Below are 26,418 nucleotides of genomic sequence, written 5' to 3' on the forward strand. Positions count from 1 at the left end.
GAACGGATAGAATGAAAGATTCAATGTGGTTATCACCACATAAAGAAGACCTGCCTAAGACTAAAGCCAAAACTACTTAAAACTTTTCAGTTATACGAATCAATAAATGCCCTTTGTTTCCTAAGCCAGTTTAGTAGGACTGGATTTCAGACCTGGAACCAAGAGTTCTTACTAATATAGCTATACCAAAAAAGTGTGTAGCAGCAACCAAGTCTGTCAACAACAGTGATTAACCCTCAGGTTTAAGATCAAACTGAAAAGATGCAGTAGCATTAGGAACATGTTTTTGTGGTGATAAAATTTATTCTAGTCCACTAACAATGTTTTACTTTCCCACCTATATTTACAGGATGCCCAAGACATGAGGCCTGAAATTTATCAACAATGTCAAATAACATAGCCCCATTCTTGAAGTTCCAAAGTTAGAGTATTATTGGCATTTTTCACATATTCCTCACAGAGCTTAGTTATTTGGGGATGAAGTAAGTTACAGAAGTTTCCAAGAAAGAAGGAAGTCTTTCACGTTTTTAAAATTCTGTCTTCAGCTTTGGCATAATGTTATGGTTACTAATGGTAGCTATAAGTAATATTTCCAGGAAAAAGGCTGCAAATAAAATGAGAATTCCTCAGCATCTTTATTGTCCTTCAAGTGGACAGGAATTCAAGCAGGTGCACATACTGAGGATCATACATTTCTACTAATGGCATTTAATTAGGAGGAAAGTAAAATGTGCAAGGCCAGAACTTTAGTTTAATAACCTTTATGCACCTAATTTCTGGATGATTTTCTTCCTCTCTGGAGAGGCATCTAATGTCAAACAGTGGCATTAAGGTAAAATTAATGTGAGTCATGGTAACTGAAAAGCTATGAGGCAGGCACATGTCAGAATTGTTAATTTTAAAGAATATATGAAATATTTCCTCCTCTGAAAATATGCCCAGTTAATGTATGCTGAACTTTGAAGTATGGCTTTATTTCCCTCATTCACAACTAACCACTGTCTCTGGGAGGAACAGACTAAAGAGGGAAAGATTACAAAAGAAGTATAGCCATTTCAAAATCCCCAAATAAATGACAAATCAAAAGAACAATGACAAGCTTGTTGGTTATGTAGAGTAAAATTTTTAGTGTGCCAATCCTGGCTGATACCATGTTTTGACCATGCCAAAATTCATCAAGGCAGGAGTTTTCAAACTTTTTTTGAATATGGCCCACAGTGAAAAGTATTCCTCTACCTATCGGTAATATGACTGTGTATACATATATATCTACAAAACTCTTACCAAATTACCAATGAACTCTCATATTTTCTGTTCTATTTAATTTCACTAAAAGCAATCCCTAAATTGTCTCATGACTCACCAGTAGCTTACAAGTTGAATAAAGCATATAATTTGACATATACTCCACATCTTAGGCTAAGAGAATTACACATATTCAAATCATTACCAACGCTAATTTCAGATTAAGACTTTTCTGAAATGAAATCAAATCAACTCTTTCTACGCAGTGGCAATTCTTAGACCATTTATTAACTTCACTAAATATTTTCATAAAGCATTTGAAGCAAGATGCTTTCTTCAGGATAACGTCTCCGAATATACTTTGTATTTTTCGTTTTTCTTTTTCTTTTTTTTTTTTTTTTGAGATGGATCTCACTCTGTTGCCCAAGCTGGAGTGCAGTGGTGGGGTCTTGGCCCACTGCAACCTCCATGTCCCGGGTTCAAGTGATTCTCTTGACTCAGCCTCCCAAGTAGCTGGAATTACAGGCACCTGCTATCATGCCTGGCTAATTTTTGTATTTTTAGTAGAGACAGGGTTTTACCATGTTGGCCAGGCTGATCTTGAACTTCTGACCTCAAGTGATGTGCCTGCCTCGGCCTCCCAAAGTGCTTGGATTCCAGACGTGAGCCACCACACCCGGCCTCAGAACATACTTTGAAACAACCCAATGCAAGTTTATCACCTCAAATCCAGATCCACAGATGACACTATCTTTAAAACAAACAAACAAAAAGCCATGTCTCTATAAAAACGAGTGAAACATAATGCCACAGGGTGATATTCTAAAGAGGCAAAGAAGTAGTGCCATTATCTGTTTTGTTTTACCTGGTGGTATCAACTGTTGTTTCATTACTGTTTCTGTGAAGAACATGTTTTCTTAATGAACCCTTGAGGAGGACAGTGATTTGATGAATGAAAGATGTGGTACATGAAACAAAATATTCCTCATTCCACACCTGTGTATATAATATCATTTGGCTCTCCAAATTTTCTTAAAACTTGAATCTCATTTCTTCCTTCCTCAATATTTTCTTTTACCCTGGAGGCAGGGACAGCAAAGAAATGTTTCCTCGCCAGATCCACTATTAACTGAAAACTCCAGTGCTCTGAATACCTGTTTGTTGGTTTTTTTTTTTTTTCATTTTTAAAAAGGGACCTTAATTTCTATTAAAGGATTTCCTTTATTAACTCCTGCTGAAGAATTTACACATTGGCACGTTGGAAAGTAAGCCCTGTAGGAAAGAAATCTGACTTGTTTTCATCATCAACATGACAGTCTGCTGATGGGTATATGAGTTTCCTGTTGACTCCCATGTCACATTTGCTGAATTACTGTTGAGACCACAGGGTAGACCCAGCTTATACAATTTGTTTGTCTTCTTTCTGCTTCACAGTTCATCCATAATCACACACAGGGTAAAAATGAGGGAGTGAAAATTGCATAAGCTAATTTTCACTGTTGCTGGAAGCAGAAGCAAATGGCATAATTCTCAGAGCTAAGAGTGAACCTGGGTGGTGAAGAGCAGCCAGCATTACCAGTGGCTAGTTCAGCATTCCGACCAAAACAAACCACTCTGAACCCTGGGGTTCAGTCAGTGGCAATTTCCTCAAATTTGTCCTTAAAAGTTGAAATGTATCATACTTTTGCTCAGCCACCCTTAAGAAACTTGAGTGTATGAGTGTGTGGGAAATACAAATAAAACCTACAGAGCTGTCGTCTGGATTGAACAAACAAGCAAATGTGCTCAGCTTTCCAAACAATTGCAGGTGCTGTAATAATTCAGAAAAGTGTGTGCTGAGCAGTGGGGGATGCTGGCATGCTCTGTTAAGACAGTCATTGTGGCCAGGTGCGGTGGCTCACGCCTGTAATCTCAGCACTTTGGGAGGCTGAGATGGGCGAATCACCTGAGGTCAGGAGTTCCAGACTAGCCTCACCAACATGGAGAAACCCCGTCTCTACTAAAACTACAAAATTAGTCAGACATGGTGGCACATGCCTTCAATCCCAGCTACTCAGGAGGCTGAAGCAGGAGAATCACTTGAACCCGGGAGGTGGAGGTTGCAGTGAGCCGAGATCTCGCCATTGCACTCCAGCCTGGACAACAAGAGCGAAACTCCGTCTCAAAAACAAAAACAAAAAGAGAGCGTCATTGCTAACCATGTTGCTTAGCACAATTTTGGAAGGAGGCATGATGCTGGCACAAAAAACCCTTGCCAGAAATTCCTAGTCCTTAATTTTATGCTCGCTCTTTCATTCTTTTCTCATTTCATTGGCATACAGGCAAGTGAAAAACAGTGGAAAGAGAAGAGGGAGCATCAAAGGAAAAGAGAAAAAATAAGCCTGACTCCTGTTGTTTATGGTTGTCTTGTCAGTTAACACCTGGGCAATCATCAACCATGTGCTCTCCTTGAGCCAGGTCCTCAAGAACCTTAAAGAACCCAAGATGAAGGAAGTAGACAGAAGCAGCTTTGTGGTGGTTAGGGTAGGACTTCCAGAACGTGGCTACAAATCTCTTGGGAGTCTTGTTAAAATGTGGATTCTGATTCTAGAGTGGGGCCTCAAATTCTGCTTCAGTTGGTGATCTTGTTAAAATGCCATTTCTCACGATGGGGTGGAGCCTCAGACTCTGCACTTCTGCTCTTAGGGAAACCCAAGCCTCAGGGTTAGTCTTTGAGCCTGGGGCAGTGGCCTATCCTGGACTTTTTTCTTTACAGGGATTTCATTTGACTCCTTCTCCTTTTTACAGGGGCCTGCAGTGAAGAAAAATAAAGCATGACATACTCTAAAAAGCACTGGTTCTAGACTCTAACAAACTTGGGTTGGAATTCCAACTTTGCAATTGATATGCAATCTGTTTGGTCACAGGTGAGTTTTTTGAATCCCTCTGAAATTCATTTTCTCCATCTATAAACTGGGCATGCCATTTTTTAACTCTCAGGGCTGCTACAAGGAACAAATGAGATCATGTGCACCATCAGGCAGGTTCACATTCATTATGGAGTGAATGACTAAAGAGCCTATCTACAGGTAATAAAAAGGAAGGTAGGGTGTGACAATGCTTAAATACATATTAATTTTTCTTAATACTGTGACTTTGTCTCCTTCTTCTATCTACAGCTATGGGTTGTGTAGAGTTGTAACCACATTAAGCGAAGCATGTCTTCCCATTTCAAATACTTTTCTGACTCCAGAAAGTCATTCTCTGATCTTGCTTTCGGTAACGACAAAATCCAGAACAGACTGGGTTTTGAAAATATTTCTTGCTGTATCAAATGATGAAAATACATCTGATGATTTTCTTGCTCTCAATTAATTCAGTTCTTAGACTTGCTCTTCTGGACTTCTCTGGCTCCTGTTTCCAACAACAGATTTCCCTTATTCTCAAGCTCCCCTCTTCCCAGTCTCTTTCCTCCAACCTGAAGTCGGGCTCCCTTTGCTCCCGCAGTAAATCAGGCAAAAGTGTCCCTTCATTCCCATGTGATCCAGCTGGCGAATCTGAGTTTCTCTAAAGGAATCTAGATAATACTTCAGTGTTAACCAGAGGAATTAAAGGAAAAACAGCTAATGCCAGCCTTCTCTAACCTTCCCACATCAGCAGACTGAACCAAGCACTCAAAACTCAGCGTTTAATAAAGAGGGAAAAAGGAGGAGGAGATACTTTATTGGGTGTGGTAGAGACAAAGAGGGAAATAGAAGAAAATTGGGAAGTAGTGACATTAGCTGCCATGTCCTGCCTTCTCTGGCAGTTCTCCAGGGCAGACCAGGCTGGCAGTGAATGGGCGTTATAACTCCTATGGATCACGCCTGACCCTGCTGGGCCCGTCATCCTTCTGTTTAGGTGACACTAAAGGGTCTCGGGGCAGCATCAGAGCAGGAAGGATGTGCCAGCCACAGAAGTGCCAACTCATGACAAGAATCATTGCTCATTCAGGGATTCCCACCCCTGCCATCACCTCCTCTGTCCCAGGATCTGCATTTCACTGGTCTCTCTCCCCCAAGCTGTGACAGCAGAAGAGGGGCCTGCTTCCCATTAGCTCATTTCCATCTCAGACTTAGTCAGAGGAATAAATTATTGTCAGCTCATCTGTCTTATTAGATTGAGCCACATGATATTGCCATGTTGTTGCTCAAATACTGGCAATTTCATGTGATTCAACCTCATCTGCTGTTTAGAGAAAGGAAGTTTCACTGCTATGAAAAACTAAACTATTTCTGTGGCTGAGCTATGCTGACCAGAACAGAGTTATCTCAAATTCATCTACTCAAAGGCTGCATATTTTAAACTGAAATGCACTGAGCCTCTTCCTTATCCCTACTTTCCACGTATCTAAGACAAGATAAATTCAGCAACATTCTTTAGAAAACATTCCGTCTCCAACAGCAACTATCAGTCAAACAACAGGGAATCATTGTGCATTTACTCTGTATAAAGCAAAAGAAGGATAAAAAAAATAACAAACAAAACATCTTTTCTGCCTCTAAGGAGTAACTGACATAGCTGAAGAAAGAAGAGGGGAAAAAAAACCCACAAAAGTGTTAAAGAATGAAGCAACAATATAAGGAATGTCACAAGACAGACCATGATCATTTGCTAAATGAGTGGAATGGAAAATAAGTGTAGCGAGTCGAGAGGCAGGAGCAATCACCTAGAATCTGATTTGAGCCACTTTCCATCTAATTTAGCTCATCAATCACCTCACCCTCCCACCTGCTTACTGTGGGAAGTTATCACAGAAAATGAAAATCGCCTCTCTGCCTACTCATAACTCCCAGACGTCAGTCCCAGAAATGTATGCCCGGTAGGTCTCAGACCCCTCCCACCCTTTATTGAGTCCATCTCAGGAAAAGATGGGGGAATGGGGACATTTACACTGGATGCTTTTCTTTCTCTAGATGAAGTCAGCATGACAAAGGAAAATGGGAAAAATCTAAATGTGTGTGCCTCAATATAAACTCTAGCCACCTGGCAGCCTAGCACTTTTCCTGACTTCATGATTCCTTTTATTTCTGAATTTCAACCTTTCTGAGCAGTTGCCAATAGTCAAAAATGGACATAAATTTAAGCATACTACAAATACCTGTTTAGGTACAAATGAGGTCATGTTAACACCTCGCAGCCCCCCACTTTAGCAATTCCCTGTGTTCCTCTTCCTCTCCACTGAGGGCCTCCCTCTCGAGGACAATGCCTAGCCATGGACCCTGTCTCTAGTGTCCTCCTGGAGAAGGGTGTTTCCTTTCCCCAGGGGCCATAGCCAAGGGCTCTGCAAGGCAGCAGCAGCCCTGGCTGCCTCAGTACTTCTGGTGTGAAAGCCATGCTGGGATGCTTCATGCAGAAATGCGGATAATACCCTTCTGTCCAACGCTGTCACCCTCTATTGCCTGGGTTGAATAAAAGTGAAAGTTTGCTAAGGTCCCAAGGCAACACCTCTGACCAGGCCTTTTCTTCTTCTCCCCTTCCTTCCTTTCTTTTTTTTTTTTTTTTTTTTTTTTTTTTGAGACAGAGTCTTCCTCTGTCACCCAGGCTGGAGTGCAGTGGCACAATCTCGGTTCACTGCAACCTCTGCCTCCCAGGTTCAAGCAATTCTCCTGCCTCAGCCTCCCGAGTTCTGGGACTACAGGTGCACGCCACCACACCTGGTTAATTTTTTTTTTCTTTTTTTTTGGTTTGTATTTTAGTAGAGAAGGGGTTTCACCATGTTGCCCAGGCTGGTCTTGAACTCCTGAGCTCAGGCAGTCCGCCCACCTTGGCCTCCCAAAGTGCTAGGATTACAGGCCTGAGCCAGCACTCCCAGCCACTTCTTTCCTTTTTTGAGACAGGGTATTGCTCTGTCGCCAAGACTGGAATACAGTGGTATGATCATAGCGCACTGTAGCCTCAAACTCCTGGGCTCCAGTAATCCTCCTTTCTCAGTCTCCTGAGTAGCTGGGACTACAGGTGTGCACCACCATGTCTGGCTATTTTTTTTTTGAGATGGGGTCTTGCCATGTTGCCCAGGCTGGTCTCAAACTCCTGGACTCAAGTGATTCTCCCACCTTGGCCAGCAGACACACTGTTGGTTGCTTATTAATGACCATCACCTCTTACCTGGGCCTCTACTAGAGCCTCCTAATGTCCTGCTTCCAGTCTTGCCCTTCCAGTTCATTCTGCACAAAGCAGCAAGAGGGATCTTGTAAAAACACTAAATAGATCATGTCTTCCTGGACTTAAAATCCTTCAGTGCTTTCCCTGCTACACTCAGAATAAAGTCAAAGCTCTTGGCCCTGGCCTACGAGGCCTTCCAGGACTTGGCCTCAGCCTTGCTCTGCAGGAGACTGTCCAGTGAAGGTTATAAACTCAAAGTCCACTGCTTCCCATGAGAACCCTGGGTCAGAATTCCAGGTTTTCTGCTTACAATGTGAACTGTGGAGCTTTGGGCCAGCTTCTTAGCTTCCCTGCACTTCAGTTTCTACACATGGGAAGTTACATATCTCACTGGATTATTAGAAATAAAGTGAGATATAACATGCATGGTGCTAGGAATAGTGCCAGTCAATAGTAAATGCTTCATAAATATAATCAGCCTGGTCTGCTTTCATTTCTTTGAACATATCTTTTCCACCTCAGGGCCTTCCATTTGCTGTCCTTCCTGCTCCGAATGCTCTCCCTCCTCCCCTTTTGTATCACCTCCACAGAAAGGCCTTCCCTTACTAACAGATCTCAATGGGGACTCTCCCCACCTCACTCTGTTATTCTCTATTGCAACTCTTCATTTCCTTCCTATCACTTGTATGCTGTGATAAACTGCCATTATTTTCTTTCTTCAGCTATTCACTGCTTATTGTCTTCCTCTTCCATGAGACTTTAATCTTTATAAGTATTACCATTGAATTCCAGTACTAGAACATCATTTTGACTCAGGGATCCTCCATGAAGTTCCATCACTATTTAAATTGTTAATAGCAAGGAAGTGGATGAATCTTACTAATCTCTCATCTCATGGTCTGTTTCCATTTGGCTTTTACTTAAAGAGTCCTCCTTCTGTGGAGCTCAGACCAGCTCTCTGAGGCTGGGTTGGATAAAAAATACTGTGATTGACTCAGCCTCCCCCATTCCCCTGAAAGTACATATAAGCTTCTTTTCAAGGACTCCTTGCCTCCTTGGACAGATACTTAACTAAGTAACCTCTGATGGCTCCTTTTGGCTCAATCTGATTTACCTTCTCGTGTGTGTGTGTGTGTGTGTGTGTGTGTGTAGTGCACACACTTACTAAGATGTTGGCTTAGCCCAGAGTCCTCAGAAAGCACAGCCTGAGGCAAAATCTTATATAATCCTAATTTATTGGAATGTGCCATCCAGGGAAGGAAGAGGGAGAGAAGAAGGAAATGGAGGGATGGAGAACAAGCTGGCTGCCACTGTTACTCAGCACAACTGATTGTCAGATCTCCAGGACCCATCTTCTGAGACAGGCTATGTGAATGACAGCTCCTTTGGACAGTAAGTCAGGGTAAGAAGGAGATGAATTCCAGGTTGCACATACGTGGGAGCTGAGCCATCTAGTGCATCACAGGCCTCAATGGCAACATGGGAGCCCTGGCGAGAGATGACAGGCTGACTTGAGAGAATGGGAGCAGTCACTGTAACAGCCTTTGGCCCTTGGCAGCAATGGTGTCAGCAGCATTAGTGACGTGGCTCTGTAACCATGAGAGCAGCACAAACCAGGCAAGCATACAGATCTGGAGGAGGGCCTAAACTGAGTCTCATACTGATGCATAGGAAGGTGTATTGTTTGAGAATGGCAAGCATGGGACATACAGGCTCACCACTCCTGAAGCTTGCACTCATGGCAGACATCTTTGTACTTTGTACTTTGGCTGAGCCCAACACTTCTTCATACAGAGCTGTGATCAGCCATTACATCACAATAGTAATGCAAATGAGGACAGTGTAAGATTAAAAAAAATTATAATTCACACCTGGAATGATAAAGACAAAAACAGTGTAAAGCTAATGAAAATGATCAATTTCAGAAAGTGAAAAATCCACCAAAGGGAAGTCCTTCCAGAGCATCTTCCATCTAACCCAGCTCCATAACCCAGAAATCAGTGTCTGTGGATCTCCTTGATATTGCAGGAAAAGAGAATGCCATTCAAATGATAGCTTTTCCGGAACCGAAATTCTATGTACATCCTAGCATAATAGCTCTCATTGTTCTGTATTTGATGACAGTTTTGTGGATTTCACATCCCAAATGATACATGCCTAATTTACAGAGCAAAGCTTATTTCATTTAAAGCAGTTCTGATCAGAGGAAAATGTTTCATTGTGGTATTATAGGGAATTGATCTGCTAATGTTCTTCTTAAGCTTTCACATTAATGACAGAGAAGATGCATCATCATTTCTACTGACCCATCATTCCACCCCTACCCACCAAATGTTCAAAGCTTTGTATATGTGTCTTAAAAATCTGTCATCCAATACTTGGCAAGTGAAACGTGCTATCATATGGTATCAAGAATGTTTGTAGCTCTGGCTAAAACTTCATGGATCTGACATTTAAGCCTTAGTGCTGATCTAACACAGGCAGAGAACTGTGCTAAGAACTGATAGATGCAGAAGTGAATAAAACACTGCCCCTTTCCTTTAGAGTAGTAAGTTCCAAACTAAAGGACAGAACCCAGTAGTGGGTCATGACATCAACTTAGGAAATTGTAACGAGAATTTTTTTGAAACTACAATAGAATTGAATATAGTAGAATAGATCTCAAATAATAATAAAGGGTATAGTTTCATGAAGGTGTCTGTGTGTGTGTGTGTGTGTGTATACATGTATTTCTTACTGTGGGTGATCTAACAGTTTGAAAGCCAAAGTTTTCCAAAGGGGAAACATCATCATTCAAACACATAATGATAAAAATGTATATATAGAGAATCCCTAGAGTCATGCAGAATCAACATTCAGTATGCATACAGGATGGCAGAGATTGGTACTAAGGGGGCCTGATATTCAGGCAATGGTGAGAATCTGGAGTTTGCCTTCTAAGGCCCACATTCCTCATGTTACTCTCTGCTCAGAAACTACTACTGTATGTGCCCGCATCACTACAGAACATAATTCAAGCTCATGAGTATGGCATTGAAGGACCTCCAAGCTTACTTCCCACTACTTATCACCTCCTCCCACACCTTCTTGATGCCATACTGTTACTATAATCATTTTTGCCATTTTTGAATGTGTTCTGTGTTTGAATACATTCTGCATTTTTCTACTTCTGGGCCCTTGTACAAACTCTTCCCTCATGCTGGAATGTCTTTCCTTCCCTATCTGACCACTAAAGTAATATACTTACAGTGGTCAGCCTTTATTTTGTCTCCCCAGCAAGATATCCCATCCTCCTTCAGGTAATATTATTTTCTTTCCTTTGAGATACTACCTGAAATTTCATGGGTTTTGTGGTCAATCATAATGCCCCATTGCCTGTGGCCACAGGAGAAGCTCTGTGACAAACATACAGTGATTGGTTGAAAAAACAGGCATGTGACCTACAGCAGAACATTATAGTCTATCTCATGTACAGACAGGTACAATTCCTTCTCTGAATTCTAACAGCAGCCCTCAAAATACAGTGAGCATAATAATTACCTGGAAGGTTTGCTAAACCATAGATTGGTTCCACCCTCAGAGGTTCTGATTGAATAAATATAAATTATGGCCTGAGATTTTGCATTTCAAATAAATTCCCAGGTGTGTTAGTTTCCTCTTGTTGCTGTAACAAATTACCACAAACTTAATGGCTTAAAACAAAACAAATTTATCTTCTTACAGTTCTGGTGGTCAGACGTCCAAAACAGGTCAAGGTGTTGGCAGGGCTGTTCCTTCTGGAGGCTCCAGTGTAGAATTCATTTTTTTGGTTCACTCAGCTTCTAGAGGATGCCTGCATTTCTTGGCTCATGGCCCTTCTCTTGCATCACTCCAACACCTTACTGCTGTCCTCACAACTCCTACTACTAACACTTACCTCCTGTCTTCCTCTTATAAGGACCCTTGTGGTTATATTAGGCCTACTGAGATAATCTAGCATAATCTCTCCATCTCAACATCCTTAACTTGATCATATCTGCAAAGTCCCTTTTTCCATAAGAGGTAATTTATGCCTGAGTCCTTTTGCCTGAGGATTAGGATGTGGACAACTTTGAGGGGCTATTATTCAGTCTACCATACCAAGTGATGTTGATCCTGATAGTCCAGAGTCCACACTTTGAAAACCAATGAATTACTATCACTATTAAAGCCAGCCTTGTATTTTAATTATTCTTTAGCCTGTCTGCCTTCCACTAGATTGAGAGGTTGCAGAGGCTGGAATAGATCTTGGCCTTTTTACAAATTGCTTTAATTCTATTTACATTCAAATTTCTGAATACTGGTAAATACATCTTTCAGTTAAACTGGGGGAATAGGTAAACAGTCGGAAATGCTGATAGAAAAGAAAACTGTGAAGATAAAACCTCAAAGTGGAAAGGTATTGGTTAATAGGATTATCTGGATTCCTTACTGCCAACAGTAAAACTTTCTACCTAATTATGCTCCCAAATTTCAAATTTCTCGATTGCTGACAACTATTGTCATTTTGATGTCCCCCAGTTATTTCTCATTTTTCTCAAACCAAATTTGTGTAACTGGCCAGCCCATCCTGAGTTCTATCTCATGGGCTCTCGATGTCAGAGATAGCTTCACCACACATTCAAGCACTCAAGTCAGAAATCTCACCAGCATCATAGGAATAGCAGCTGACAGTTATTCCCCCATTGATATGTGCTTGGCAACGTTCTGGGTTCTCTATGGGCACTTACTCATTAATTCTTATTCATTCTTGTCTTGTCCATTTTAAAAATGTCTTCCATAGTGCTTTACATATAGCATACATACACTGTCTACATTGCCTGGTTCATTCAGTAGACCATAAGCTCCTTGAGGGAAGGGATGGGTCTTATTCATCATCTTGTTGCCAGGATGAAACTATGTCACTTGTACCTCACATTACATTTTCAGTAAAATGTTAGAGAGATGAGACCATATGTGAGCAGTAGGAAGTAAGTCAGTCAAGTTGAAGTGGGGTCTAATGTCAAATTGCCTTGAAAAGCAGGCAGAACTTAAACATGATATAGTAGGCATCTCAGAGATACCACAAAATCCTAAACAAGAGCATAAAGCTAAAATCATTTTATAGAGCCAAATCAGTAAGTCCCCAGTTTAGCTTAGGAACAATCAGACAAGGACCAAAGTCTTTCTAGGAGGTATGATTCTTCGAAGAGACAAGGGGGATAGAAATTGAGTCCATAAAGTTCTCTTCTATCCTCCTGATTCTAGGCGTTGAGGTATCTGTTCTTTGTTCTTGGTGATTTACTATATCTGATTGCAACTCAGAATTCAAACATTAGGCTCTGCCTTCTTTTCCATCCAGATTCTCAAATCAATATCTTTACTATGACACTTATTCTCAGGATTAATTTATGAAATTGTATGATGTGCTTTGAAGATTGAAGGCTTCTTAGAGAGAGATGGAATGCCAGCTTGTACTATCAAACCAGTATATTAAACAGTTCCTGCTTTAAAAATCAAAAGTTTGTTGGTTGAGATGCTATTAAATCGTAACATACAAAAGCAGTACATGATCATTTCAGTGGTACAAAGGCAAACTAAATATAGCAGATGAAAATTGTTACAACATAAGAGAAAAAATGTAATCTAATATTTTAACCATTTAGTTATATGCCACATACAAATAAATTATTATAAAGAATAAGTTTTAGCACTTGCCCCATTTGTCTGATAGGGTACCTAATATGCCAAGGACTGTGCAATACTGTGATGAACAAATGAATCCCTACGTGATGGAGCCAACAATCTAGTGGACAGGATGGATATTTAATAATTATGAATTATTAGGACATAATCACAGGACAAAATAAAATGAAGGAATTCCCAGAGCAATGTGAACACAGAACCAAGTATGGAGCATATCTGGGGAACCAAGAGACTGTCCAGAGGAGATGATATTCCAGCTGAGATTGTAAGGGCAAATGAGAGCTGATGAGCAGCACAGAAGGGGAAAGAATCTTCTAGCATTTGATCGGCATGATACATAAAGGGAGAGTAGCAGGGGATGGGCTGGGAACCTGGAGGCCTGTTCAAGACTGTTCAGCCTTGACAAGGTAAAGGGGAAAAGGTGATATATTTGTTTGAGCTGAATCTCTCAGCATTTTACATCTCAAGTCTCCTAGTTCTAAACAACCTGAGAGGAGGCTGCTCTTTATGAAACTGAGTATACGGAAGACAGCCTTGAGAACCTTACATTCAATGCATTGTGTAGAATATAACCATGATTCTAAACAATACTGGTTAAAAGCCTTTTTTTTTTTTTCAAATGGGCATAGCTTTGTTAAAAAAAAAAAAAGAAGTAATAATAAGATAATATGGTAACTGAGTAGAGACAGGAAGCCTCTTCTACTGAAGTCTTTGGTTTATGGATACACCCATAGTGTTGGAAGGAAGCATTTGTATTTTAAGGTATCTTTCCTAGGTTTGTTGCAAAGTGTATAGACAGCATACCCCCATGAGGATGACAACACAGTTCTTCTAAGACATTATTTATTTATGTATTTATTTTTTAGGCAGAGTCTTGCTGAAGTGCAATAGGAGTGATCACAGTTCACTGCAGCCTCAGCTTCCTGGGATCAAGTGACTCTCCTGTCTCAGCCTCTCAAGTATCTGAGACCACAGGTGTGTACTACCACACCTGGCTCTTTTTTTTTTTTTTTTTTTTTTTTTTTTGAGAGACGGGGCCTTGCTTTGTTGCTCCGTCTGGTCCTGAACTCCTGGCCTCAAGTGATCCTCCCACTTCAGCCTCCTAAAGTCTTTTAAGATATCATATTATGGAAACTTTAAATAAGCTCTTGCTACATATGAAACACTCTGCTTAGGGTTCTATGTATATCTTTCATTTAACCTTCACAGCAACTCTAGGAGGTAGGCACAATTATTATTCTGCTTATCGACATTGTCAACTGAAGTTAGAAAGGTTAGTAAATCTTTGAGGATCACACAGCAAGTCAGCAGTGAAGCTGTTAATCCCTCCCCACTGTTAACCAGGAAAACTCTACTTCTGCTAAATTCTGATCATTTTTTTGCTAAAGGGGTTAGGGGTGCTTTTGACTCTTTTTTGTTTCCCTTTGAATTACCACCTAATGGTTATTGCTACAGTGTTTAATAAGCAATGCATTATCCCTGGGCAGTGGAATTAATATCATTACTCAGAGATGGTAAACAGAAGTTTGCATTTGTGCACTGCCTGGAGGTGGAAGCATCAATAAAAGCCTGAGGTGGGAGGAAGAGATGAATGTGCAGGCTTGAATCAGAGGCAAGGGATGCAATTTGATGTGGGGTAATAAGAAATCATGCCTAGGCTAGCAGAGAAACACAATCCTTTACCACTCCTAGCCTCAACTGCACTGTTACATTTCTCCTAACACTGCTTTTCTTTCCTCCACAGGGCGCAGAAGTCCCAGCCCCGCCCATCACACCCACAACCCTTATGTACACCCAAGGGTGCCTGGCATGCAAGATTCTAGAAGCAATGGGTTGAAAGTCCCTTTGACAAAGTTTGCTTGGGGACTGAAATTTAAATCTACATCCTAGGACCAAAGATATTTAAATTAAAACTTCCTACCAAATCCAACAACGCTAAGAGAGTGGCGAATGTGATATTACAGAAATTGGTATGCAGCCTCCAAATGCCAAAGTGGCAGCTTGTTATTTATGATAAGATAAGGAGCAGCTTGTTACTAAAGATATCCATGTTAACCCCACACACTGAGCAGAACAAAGGATCATTAATGATTCCTGGGCTTGTCATGTTAGAAAGGGGTAGCAATGATTAAAGAGCATCTATATATGCTTTCCTTGTGACATTTTTTATTTTTAAACTCCAATATAAAAATTCATGTTAATTGTTATGATTTGTGTCACATGCTATGCTCCAGGGCTGGACAGGAAACAGTGTCCCCATTCTAGTATTTTATAATGAGCAATAAACAAACAATAAACAATGACCACAAGAAAAGAACCACTTTCCAAGATCATACGATTAGTTCTGACATTTGGGAAATTGCTTCATTGCCAGAAGTCAATTCCCGCGATTGCGAGCATCTTCCACAAATAAAATTAATAATGTGCCCAACTCCCCTCCCATCTTCATTTTATTATATGAAAACTGGACCTCCCATAACATGTAAAGTCACATTTTTAAAATAAAATGTTCTTCCTTCATAAAATATATAAGTAAATGTCTTATACAGTTACAGAGACCTTTGAAAACGTACATTTTTCCATTCCTTTGTTTATTCAGGCAATAGCTGTTTGAGTACCTACTAAGTGCTAGGTACTTTTCTAGAGCGAATATGACAATGATGGAAAACAGACAATAACATTCCAAATGAACAAAATAAGTTTGGTAGTAGTAAGTGTTTGGAACAAAATAAAGTAAGGCAACGTGATAGAGAGACAGGTCCTTCCTCATGGGGATGGGGGTTGGGGGGTGGTCAGAGAGGGACTCTCTAGGAAGGTGACATTTAAGCAATGAGTTGAATGACAAGAAGGAATCAGCCATGAAAAGATCTGGAGAGGAGCATTCCTGACAGAAGGAATGGCATATGCAAAGGCCCAGTGCCGGGGCAAGCCTGGCTTGTTCAAGAACAGATGGAGTTCAATGACCCCAGGGCATTGAGGAGGGCCCAGTGGATGGGGGATGAGGTCAGGGAGTGGGGTCAGGAGCAAATCAGGTGGGGCCTTGCAGGCCTAATGAGGACTTAGGATTTTATATTAATGACAAGGACAGCCACCAAAGGTTCAAAGCTTGGAAATGATAGATTCTAACTGACATTTTAAAAATTACAGCTGTCTGGGAGTCATGGGGGAAGAAAATGGACAGAATTGTGTTCCACTCAAAGATGGCATTTCCCTAACAGATCCTAAGGCCCTGTCTTTGTCAGTATGGGTAGTGATTAAGAACATAGTGCTAGTCAGAAAACCTAGGTTTGAACCCTTGCTCTGCCATCAATATGCTATGTGATCTTAGAGACTCCATTAAACTTACTAAAGTCTTCATGTAAAAACTATAATAATAATTCTTTCCAGAGTCTTGGTGAAAATTAAATGAGATATAACACATAATATAGTAGTGTTAGTGTCTGGCACTTGATACATATAATAATAGCTGTTATTGTTGTTATTATTATTATTAAAATTAGGAAGAAGAAAGAGAAGCATAAGGCGAAGCACTCAGCAACCACCCTGATCATTCAGGCGAGAATACAGACTTATGGGAGACAGGATGGAGGTTTCCATCAGCACAGAGCATCTCTGTGCTCCAGGCCCTTGGACAAATGTCTTCTCTTTAATGTCCTGAAGACATTAGGTAGAATCTAGACCAAAACAGAATTTTGGAAAAACTGGAAATAATTCAGATGCTCACCAACAAGAACATGAATCTTGATATGATGGATGCACCTCACGAATATGTTGATTGAGGAAAGCTAGACAGGAGAGACTATATGCTGTGTAATTCCATGTAGATGAAGTTCAAGAACAGGTGAAACTAACTGGTGTTGGTGATGTCAAAGCAGTGGTAACATTATAAGGGAATGTATTTGGAAAACATTTGGAAGGAGCACAAGGGAGCCTGCCAGGGTGCTGAAAAGTGCACTATAACTTGATCTAGATGGCAGTTACATGTGGATATACATATGTAAAAATATCATTAAACCATATACTTAAATTAGCATACTTTATACACTTCTACTGATGTATGTGTTATACCTTAATTAAAAAAAAATATATTTCAGGGGATCAGAAAGTCAGCTACATAAACAAACAGATAGTAACTGCTCTCTTCAGGAAAACTATGACCTCAGGACCACTGAGGAACCAGTTAATTTCCAAAGCTACTTCCTGTTTCTGTGTTAAACAGCTCTGCCCATACTGTCAGTCACAGCAATGGCAAAGAACCACAGGGCAGGTGATGAAAAAGCTCAGCTTAGCAACAGGACAATGGGGAAGTGTGTTAAACTGGGGCCATGACCAACTTCCCAAAACCCTCTCTGGTGATTGCCAGTGCCTGATTAATGTCTTACCTTTCAATTGTGCTGAATTTGTCTGCATTAAATGAAAGCTCAAGGGGGAAGGATCACTTCTTTTCTATATGAGAAATATACCTCAAGTACCTGTGTGCTCTGTAAAGAACAAAAATAATAACAGGAGGCCGTGGAACAACTGAAGTGTGGACCATGTATTTAGGAAGCATTTTCTGGCATTTCAATAAAGGAAACCCAGAGGGCTTCCAGCATAAGAACAGGATCCGAATGGATTCATTTTCCAACCCACAATGCAAAGTCATTAAGTCCCATCGCATGGCATTAGAAAATGCTTTAAGCTAAGATCAGTCGAAAATGTGCCCAGGACAGATTTTTATGACCATATCATCACAACCTGAAATTCAAGTTGGTGAACTAGCTAGAAATACGTGCTCACTAAAATGGTTCAGAGTCTTTCTGCATCTATCTCAGTGAAAAATGGCAGCAAAGGAAACCTTATTTTCCTGGAAAAACACTATCAAATGATAAAGCAATTCAGGACCAGTTTTCACAAAGTAATAACAGGACATACATAATTGATTGCCTTTAGTCTTCATCTCTGGGTATTACAAATCACAGTTACTAGCACATAGAACAAGCTTTCATTCCGGATTCAGGCTGTCCATCTTGGCACTGCCTGAAATGGCTTGAGCACCTTTATTGCACACTTTACTGCACTGTTCTTCAGTTGCTTCTTCAGTGAAGTTCTCATATTCCCAACAATGTTATACCCTCTTTCTTTCTGTGTGTTTACTCACTGTCCCTGATGGTAGGCAAAAAGTAACTTCTAGAAAGGAACTGATTTAGACTTATGATCTCACCTCAGGCTTGCAAGGCAATACACACCACCCAGGGAGATAAAACATATTCCTATGAAATCATATCCTAACTCTCTCCGTTAAAACTCTAGAACTGCACTAAAAGCAGGAAAGACATACTAAAATTATACCAATTCTTTGGCTTACCAAACATCAGCAGCTGCATCCATAAAAAAAGAATAAATAATTCATTCCAAAACTGTTTTTTGCACATCTCAAGGCTCATAACATTGGTTTGTAGGAGGAGGTCTGAACGAGGGCCTAGAAATTCTGAGTTATGCCTTGGCCATAACAGGAACCTGATCCCTCTATCTTACTCTTCCTTTGTATGTAAGGCTAATGATATACACCTGGGCTGTCAATGACAGCAGCCATGAGCCACGTGTCTATTGAGCACCTGAAATGTGACTACTCTGAATTGAGATGTGCTGTGAGTATAAAATATACGCAAGATTTCAGAGACTTACTACCAAAAGAAGAATATAAAATATGACTCTTCAATAATGTTCAAATATTAATTACTTGCTGTACATGCTGAAATGATATTTTAAAGATATTAGGTTAAATAAAATATGCTATTTAAATTTATTTTACCTCTTTCATTGAACTTTTTAATGTGCTTATTAAACATTTTTTTAAGTTATATATGTGGCTCACATGTATTTCATTTGGATGGCAATGATCCAGACTATTCTGAATTGCTATGAGAGCTAAGATTCTCTCCTTGTGGAAATGGGGAATTAACAATCCTAACAGTTATACATGTCTTAAAGGATGGAGAATGTGGGGGAAGAGGAAGCAATAAAGTCACCAAGTGTATTACATGTTTAGTTATACTTGATTTTCCTAAGCACATTACAAAAAGAATGAAAACAAGGAAGAAAAACATGCATTCACCCTCCTGAGACGGAAATGAGACCGAATATGGACTTTGAAATCAAGCCATTTCAAATTCAAATTCTGCCTCTAACCTCAGTTTCTACATTTGCAAAATGGAAAATAAGCATACTCACCTTTTAGAGAATTAAATAAGATCATGCAGATCAAGTACTTAAAGCAACATTGGGCATGGTTGGGAATAAAGATCTTGGCACTGGAGATGTTGAACCAGGAGCGGAAGGGACATTGAGACCAAAATGTCTATTGGGCAATGGGAATCTGAGCCTGGAAATCAATAAAAAAAAAATGGATAGATGCAAGTGCCCTAGCAAGCAAGCCAGACAGGTGAGAAAACACTACAACCGGAAAGGGCGCTGGTGTTACATAAGCAGCTCACACTTCATGGAAACGTCACAGCTGCAGCTGAGCTCCAGCCAGTCGCTCCCATGGAGGAATAATAGTGGTACAGTGGTGCCAGGTTTTCCAATTTTCTAAGAGAATCTAGAAATCCAGCTTTTTAAATGCTTAGAAATTTTTTAAAAATTAGTTTAATTTAAAAAGCACTCATTATTCCAGAGAGAACTCACGGGAAAATAGTTTAATACCGGCTGGGCGCGGTGGCTCACACCTGTAATCCCAGCACTTTGGGAGGCTGAGGCGGGCGAATCACGAGGTCAGGAGATTGAAACCATCCTGGTGAACACGGTGAAAACCCCGTCTCTAATGAAAAAAAAAAGAAAAAATTAGCCAGGCGTGGTGGCAGGTGCCTGTAGTCCCAGCTACTCGGGAGGCTGAGGCAGGAGAGTGGAGTGAACCCGGGAGGCGGAGCTTGCAGTGAGCAGAGATCGCGCCACTGCACTCCAGCCTGGGCGACAGAGCGAGACTCCATCAGAGAGAGAGAGAGAGGGAGAGGGAGAGAGAGAGAGAGGGAGAGGGAGAGGGAGAAAGAGAGAGAGGGAGGGGGGGGAGAGAGAGAGAGAGAAAAGTGTAACACCTCTGCTGCCTCAAAGGTCAACAAGATAACTTGTTAGATTTTTACCATATGAAAGTTAACAGGGATCTCAGAAGAAATTCCCACAAGCCCCCAAACAGCTGAGCTGCCACGGCTGGGAGGGAGATTTACCTCTTCCTCCTCCCAGCTCTTCATGCCGCAGGAACACAGTTGCTACGACTACAGGTGTCCCAGTGGTCTTTCCCTCTCCCCACCCTGACCTGGATGTGATGCAGAATGTTTCAGAGAGCTGCAAAAGCACTAGCACTTTTTACAGAAGACGCGTGACATAATCCAAGGTGCTACTCCGGCTATTATCCATTGCCTGCTTTAGGTCTCTCTGAAATTGTCTGTTTCCATTTCAAGCACTCTCAGTTGCTACCCATTTTAGTTAATAAATTATCATATTGTGTAAATGTATACAATCTGTAAGCCAGGAAGAACTGTCTGGAAAAAAGGATTTTTAAAATATCACACTTAAAAAAATAAATACTAGTGGCTTCTCTATATCTATTGTAAGGAGTAAAAGGATTTACACCTGAAAAATTAAAATTACAGTAGCTACTCTTTCCTCAAGTAAGAGGTTCTTAGCAAATGCATTTTAAAGAGGATGACTTTCCAGTGAACACTTTAATTTTAATTTAACCTTCCCAGAAAACGAAGTGCTTTGTGTAGATTCTTTTGGTTTTATTTAAGGCATAAAAATTAGTTCTGAACTGTGATAATTGTGGGCTTAGGAATGTAATCATTCCAAGCACCACTTCTCACTTGCTTATAAGCCCTACAGGTCTTGAGTTGCTGTTTATTGCTAATTCGAAGTTGGCAAGTTATTTAACTGTGAAGCTGAACTTGAAGTCAGAGTGTGACGAGATGGTGGGAGGCAGATTGTCTTGTTTTGCTTTCAACGGGTTATCCAAAGCCCGGATGCAAAACGTGGTGCAAGACACGGTTCCAGATATGTGCTCCTCTAACTCTTAATCTTAATTAAAATGGGGTGATGAAATGTTCTAAAGGTGGAACAAAATATTACATCAATCTATAACTCTATCTTGTCAAACCAGCCTCAAATAGTATACAGATTATGATTTTGTTCTTAATTGTGGCATTTTGTGGTTGCTGTGAGGGCTCAACCTAAATACTATTGCTTCTATTTTATTGTTTAAAGAAAAATAATGTGGCAAGCTTTGGTCATGAAAAATGTTAATGTCCATAATACAGTAGATGCAGCATTTCTAAACATTTTAGAATTATGCGTTTGAATCCATGACCACATACTCACATACATATAACCAATATTAACCAAAGGGTCACATGGCAATTCTTTTTCCTTTATAATAAGGAGATCCTTTGAATCCCTGCTTATGTATGGGTGCATTTGAAGAGAGAATGCTTTGAATAATCATTTTCACACACCACTATGCCCGAAAGTTTCGAGCATTCTGATAGAAATCATTGAAGAAAACTTAACAAAAATATGTTTGGCATATGCTGTATTTAGTGTGATCAATAGTGTTTAGTAATTCAAGAAATGAATTAAAATTTCACCCTCATTTTGCCACTCCTAAATTTCCATTTGAAAAAACAATAAGAGAAATTATTAACTGGCTGAATATTTCTAATGTGCTTCTCAGCATTGTCGAGTAAAGCTAACTCCACATTGCAGGCCTGTGTGCTGACTCAGGTTCCCAAAGTTTGTGTGGAAACTCTTTGGTCTGTTGTTGCTATTCTTTATTCTTTATTCAAAGGCATTTCCTAGTGCAGTATCTAATTTTAGGCACCTGGCTAGACTTTGGGGATGCAACAATACATGTGGCAGAATCCCTGCCCTTGGACGCCTTACCCTCTCCTTCATACAGCATCCAATGGATCCAAAACCAGGGAGAAGGTGCACCTCACAGCCACAGGCTGCAACAGAGAAAGGGAAAGCACTGGTACTACCTGGTTTGTGTTTGTCTCTTTGTTTTCTTCTGTTTTAGTAGGTGTCAATTTTACATAAAGATCTAAATTTCTGACTTCCCTTTAAAAAAAATTAGAAGATCTTAGCACACTGGACCAGAAAGACTACTTGACAACAATTGACTGAAGCTATGGGGTGGGAGTGTTGCGGGGGTGTGGATGGTGCATGATTCCCGGTCATCTCTGGATCAAAACTGGCTCTAGTTTGCCAATGTTCCCACCACTCCCTATAGTTTTATACTCACTCATCTCCATTACCTGCTTTGTCCTCATATTACAGTATTTACATTTCTGACCCTGCAAGAAGTAACTAGCAGTCAGAAAGCCTGATTATTTGGTCTGCTGCTTATTAAATATATGACCTAGCATGAATTCGTGAATTGTATAACACCTTGGAGCCTCAGTTTTCTCTTAAAAAAAAAAGTAAAGCAAAACAAAACACACCTTCTCTGGCACTGGCACTGCAACTGCAAATCTCCAAAAAGAAATCCATGGAGGGGTGTCCAAACCTGGAAAGCATTAGGCCAAGGAATAATATTCTTGTAATTATGTCTTCAGAAGAAATATCTAGAAAATCAGAAATAACAGCCTATATCTGATTATAACTATAAAGATCACAAAGTACTCTCAACTGAATTAAATCTCACGTGACCTCTGAGATAAATATCACTTTAGCCATTTTGCAGATGAAGAAACTGAGGCTGAAAAGGACCAGGGGATCTGCCCCATCACCAAATGATGACATTTTTTGAAAGTCAACTTTCAAGATAGTTCCCATAATTTTAACACCTATGAAGACACTATTAACAACTGACATCACATGATGAAATAATAACCAGTAAGATGAGCCCTCATTTTCCAAGGATATACTCTGGAGAAAGAAATAACCAGTAAGATGAGCCCTCATTTTCCAAGGATATACCCTGGATAGACAGTAGCAGGTTTTTTGAGTTTGCGTTTGTTTGCTTGTTATTCAAGAGCAACACTTTTTAAAGGGTATTACATGTTGTAATATCAGGGAAATATTTTAAGTAAATATTTGTAATAGATACTCATTTGGACTTCTAATAAACTAGTAGGGTTAAAGCTTTTGAGGATGCACTTTCTCATTAAATGTTTGTCAACATTACATTATTTTCTTAGAGATTGTCATCATCAAGTAACTTCTATGAGAAACAAATGTCCTTAATTTTATCAAAGTCTACTTTTATTAATCCCCTCCCTACACCTAATTGAGCTCATTTGAACCATATGGCCGTTCAGAAAGAAATATGAGAATTCATCTGGCTCATCGTCACATACATTTTTTCCAGAAAGACCCTAATAGAGTTAAAAGCTTGATTTAAACATGAATAAAAGGTTTATCATTTACCTTTAAGAACAAACTCTCCATAGGAATAGTGAGCTCTTTTAATACATTTACATTGTATTAGGCTTACAAAAATTTAATTTATTGGTGTCTTTAGGTACATATTTACTGCACACAGTCAAATATATAACACCTTCATAGCAACCTTTTTTAAAAAGAGGAGGTAGACTTATTTAAGTTTTTTTCATGGTTCACCATAACTCAGGTAGCGAAAAGTCTAAATGAACAAGCAGAGGGCAGACAAGCGACTTTAAGTGCACAGGAGAGCTCCACATAGTAATTTAAAGGCACTGTGGGAAATAAATAAGGAGATACGTGAAAGAGTAACCAGCTCTTGGCAGGACATGTATATGACTGGGTAATGTGCAAACTACTGTTTATACATTGCAATCAGCTGGCAGCCAAGCAAAAAGCTTATAGATAAGTAAGGACACTGCCACAGCCATGTTTTTGTTCCGAACCTCCTGATTAAGCAAATAAACTCAGACTAGAGAGCCACATGGAGAATACAATGCTAAGGACCATACACTTAGCATGCAGGGTCGTAATATTAAGAGCAGCTGCAGAAGATATCACTGCAGACTTGAGTAAACTTTCTGAAACAATAATCTACAAAACCGGCTGTGTTTGGTGATGGCTCTTCATAAAAACAAACAGTTGCAGGAAATCTAACAGGATTCCAAGCTACAGTTCTCAGGTTATAGATTTCAAACACTGTAGAGAAATCCACAACATCCCAGCTTTTTATTATCCAAAGTGAAGATTGTGAAAGCAAATAGGATTACTATCTAGTATGGTCATCATTACATTTTTTAAAAAGACACTATTATTCTGGAATAGGAAGTATGTGATCTCCTTAAAATGAACAATTCTATTTAGAAAAAGATAGAACATCTGCAAAGCACTTTTGAGGTAGGTTAAGTTCCTGGGAAACAGATTTCTCATGCATTTAGCTTGAAGAAAGGTTTAAAAGGAATTCTTTGGGGATCAACACCTGGAGAAGGAAATGGAAAGAGAGGAGGAAGCAGGTGAGCTGAAGGAGAAGTCATCGAAATGGTAGTTTGTGGGGAGTAATGAAGAAAGGGTGTCTTAGCCCATTCTGGCAGTTGTAAAAAATATCACAAACAACAGAAATTTATTTATGATAGTTCTGGAGACTGGGAAATCCACGATCAAGGTACCATCAGATTTGATATCTGGTGAGGGCCCACTTCTGGTTCACAGATGATGGCTTCTCTCTGTCCTCCACACTGTGGAGGGACTAGCAAGCTCCCTGGGGCCTCTTTTGTATGGGCCCTAATCCCATCCATGAGGCTGGAACCATCACAACTTAATCACCTCCCAAAGGCCCCACCTTGAGGGTTAGGATTTCAACATAGGGACATGGATGCAGCTGGAAACCATCATTCTTAGCAAACTATCACAAGAACAGAAAACCAAACACCGCATGTTCTCACTCATAGGTGGGAACTGAACAATGAGATCACCTGGACTCGGGAAGGGGAACATCACACACCGGGGCCTATCATGGGGAGGGGAGAGGAGGGAGGGATTGCATTGGGAGTTATACCTGATGTAAATGACAAGTTGATGGGTGCTGACGAGTTGATGGGTGCAGCACACCAACATGGCACAAGTATACATATGTAACAAACCTGCACGTTATGCACATGTACCCTAGAACTTAAAGTATAATAATAATAATCAATAAATTTTAAAAATAAAAAAAAAGAAATGATGGGGGTACACAAACATTCAGATTGTAACATGGAATGTCCTGAGTGAGGGGGAAAAGGCAGAGGCCTTTTTACCCTGCAGTGATCAGTCACTGGAAGCAGGCCACCTCATGAAAGAAGTATGCCTTTGGGAGAGGGCTGTCTATGGGCAGCACCACAGCAAGTGGGGTGATAAGCCCTTAGCTCCTAAAGGAGGACCTGGACAGTGCATTACAGAGTCCATGCAATACTTCTGTTCCAGACTAGGTAAAACAGGTTTAAGCTCGAGCTTTAAGGACAGTCACCTTTAAGCTTTTAATCTTAGACAACCATCATAACACAAGGGCTATTTGAGACACAATGTTAAGACATTAAAAGGTCAAAGCTTATAATACTCTTCTGTCCATCAGATAACATCTCCAGGAAAATCAGTCCTGTTGTGTTTGATACTAAATGGCTTCTTAGATATCAGATCTACTGGCTTGTTCTGCAAAAAGGTGGAGTGAACTCATTTTTCTCTACTCTTTCCCTCTAAATACCCCAGAAATTATTCAACAGGAAGTGATAAAGAACTCTAAAACCTGGGAAAATAAGGAGATGGAAACTGACTGGGCACCTCAGTACTTGAGGGACAACAACCTGGTGAGTTCCCTGGGTTTCCTTTTTATTTCCAATATACCCTATGCTGGGTTCCAGAGAGGGCTGTAACCCCAAAACAGCAACAGGGAGAGCCTGCTCCCTCTGGTCATTTAGGGGAAGTCCAGTAGAGACCCAGTGGGGAAGCCCCAGCCCCAGCCCCTACTCTACCACTAGGGCAGCGATGGGCAGTGAGGCCCTAGGCCATCCCCACCATATATCTAACAAAGAATTACTATCTACAGTATAGAATGAATTCTCAAAACTCAACAGAAAATAAAAAAACAATAAACAGTTAGAAATTGGGCAGAAAACATGAAGAGAGACAGCTCACCAAAGAGCATATACAGGTAGCAAGCACACAAAAAGATGTTCGACATCATTAGCCATAAGAGAAATGCAATTTAAAACCACAAAAATATTGTTACATATCTATCAGAATGGCTAAAATAAAAAAAGCAGTGATAACATCAAATGCTGGTGAGGATGCAGAGACACTAGATCACTCAGACATTGCTGATGGGAATGTAAAACAGTACAGCTATTCTAGAAAATAGTTCGGCTGTTCCTTTTAAAACTAAAAATAAACCTGCTATATTAC

At 40.2% G+C, this 26,418-nt stretch overlaps 1 protein-coding gene across 18 annotated transcripts in view; it reads right to left on the reverse strand.

The window, feature by feature from the left end:
- The window catches only part of FHIT (fragile histidine triad diadenosine triphosphatase), a 1,490,910-nt gene that overhangs the window by 1,220,783 nt on the left and 243,709 nt on the right, over window positions 1-26,418 (reverse strand). For 3 of the 18 annotated variants that reach the window (XM_077990315.1, XM_077990320.1, XM_077990327.1), the window contains 3 exons: window positions 22,542-22,606; window positions 21,982-22,046; window positions 19,738-19,870 (listed from right to left, as the gene is read on the reverse strand). The exons of 6 other annotated variants lie outside the window; for them this stretch is intronic. The gene's annotated coding sequence lies outside the window, so the exon portion shown is untranslated. The remainder of the gene's footprint in view (window positions 1-19,737; window positions 19,871-21,981; window positions 22,047-22,541; window positions 22,607-26,418) is intronic. 9 more of the 18 variants (XM_077990319.1, XM_077990324.1, XM_077990326.1 and 6 more) reach the window with 6 other exon arrangements.

Source organism: Macaca mulatta, chromosome 2 (assembly GCF_049350105.2).
Source record: "Macaca mulatta isolate MMU2019108-1 chromosome 2, T2T-MMU8v2.0, whole genome shotgun sequence".
NCBI lineage: Eukaryota > Metazoa > Chordata > Mammalia > Primates > Cercopithecidae > Macaca > Macaca mulatta.